The following is a 1,778-nucleotide window of genomic DNA, read 5'->3' as shown; positions in this document are numbered from 1 at the left end:
TAATATTTCCACTTCTGCTCTTTTTTGGTTACCACTGGCTTGGTATATTTTTTTCCACCCCTTAACTCATAATTTCTTTACACCTTTGTGTCTAAGGTGGCTCTCCTGTAGGCAGCAAATTGATGGGTCTTCTTTTCTTATCCAGTATGCCACTCTCTTTCTCTTGATTGGTGCATTTAGTCCATTCACATTGAGTGTGATTAGTGTTAGGTATGCATTTGACTGCTGTCATTCTATTGTCTTTTTGTCATGTTGTTGGAGTTTCCTTGGTCCATATACTTTTCTGTGCTGAGTTCATTTTGTTGTCAAGTGTTTTCTCTCTTTTCTTCTTTATTGTTGGTTTTGTGCTTACTAAACCCATATGTTTTCCTTCCTTCTGGGTTTGCTTAGAGGGATTGTTAATTTTCTCTGTGGTTACCTTGGAGTTAATTTTTGTCTCTATATTTTTGGAACAATATATTCTATGAGGACATTGTCCTGTTTTACTCTCCATTTGGAAGTTTTGTACCTAGAACTTTGATTCCTTCTATTTGGTTAGTTGCTGTTGTCATGTGCAGATTGACTTCCTTGTTTTTTAGTGTACAATGTTTTATGGTCTTATTTTGAGCTTCTATTTTTTATTTGGTTTTAGTGTTGATGTCATGTGTCCTGATTTTGTTGTTCTCTGTTGTGGGTTCTCTATTGGAAGGACGTTCTTAAGCATTTCTTGTAGGGTTGGTCTGGTTTTCGCAAAATCCCTTAATTTCTGTTAGTCTGAGGATGTCTTGATTTCACCCTCATATTTGATGGGCAGTTTGGCTGGATACAGAATTCTTGGTTGGAAGTTCTTTTCCTTCAGTGTTTTATATATGTGATCCCATTGCCTTCTTGCCTGCATGGTTTCTCCTGAATAATCAGAACTCAGCCTAACTGTTTGTTATAAGTAATATTTCTTTTGTCCCAGGCAACTCATAAGATTCTTTCTTTGTCTTTGGTTTTGGAGAATTCGATTATGATATGCCTTGGTGTTTTGCTCTTGGGATCTATCCTGTATGGGGTTCTTTTAGCTTCTTGAACAAGTATCTTTTCTTCCTTCATGATATGGGGGAAATTTTCTGTTAGTAAGTGCTTTTTTTTACCTCTTCTTGTTATGGAATTCCATTAAGGCATGTTGTTGTTGTTGTTATGTGCCATCAAGTCAGACCCGACTCATAGCAACCCCTCCTTGGGTTTCCAAGGTGGTATCACTACAGAAGTAGACTGCCCAACCTTCCTTCTGAGAAGTGGTTGGTGGGTTTGAACCTCTGGTTAGCAATCAGGTGCCTTAGGCACTATGCTACCAGAGCTCCCCCATTAAGGCACATGTTGTTTCTTCTCATGTTGTCCCATATTACTCTTAGGTTCTCTTCATTTCTCTTAAATCTTTGTTCTGATTTTTCTTCATACAGGCTGGTGTCCAGGGATTTATCTTCTAGTTGGGAACTGAGTTCTTCAGCCAGTTCTAGCATATTCTTTTGTGCTTCCACTGTGTTGTGTAATTCTGTAATTTTTTGTATACATCTTCTAGATTTCTAACTGCTGGTTTTGTATAAGTTCTGCTTGTGTATTAATCTTGTTATTTTGTTCTTGAATGGTTTTCCTGAGTTCTTCCAGGGTACTGTCTGTGTTCTCCTTGATTCTGTTTGGGGTTTCCTTGAACTCTTGTAGAATTCTATAAACATACCTTCTAAATTCCTTCTTGGATAATTCTGTTTCCTCTTCTTCCTTCATGCTTAATGAGACTTTTGTTTGGGATTTTA

This window comes from Orycteropus afer, unplaced genomic scaffold (assembly GCF_000298275.1).
Source record: "Orycteropus afer afer isolate SDZICR_OR568_19922 unplaced genomic scaffold, OryAfe1.0 scaffold00043, whole genome shotgun sequence".
NCBI classification, from domain to species: Eukaryota; Metazoa; Chordata; class Mammalia; order Tubulidentata; family Orycteropodidae; genus Orycteropus; species Orycteropus afer.
Note: the sequence above shows the minus strand (reverse complement) of the source record.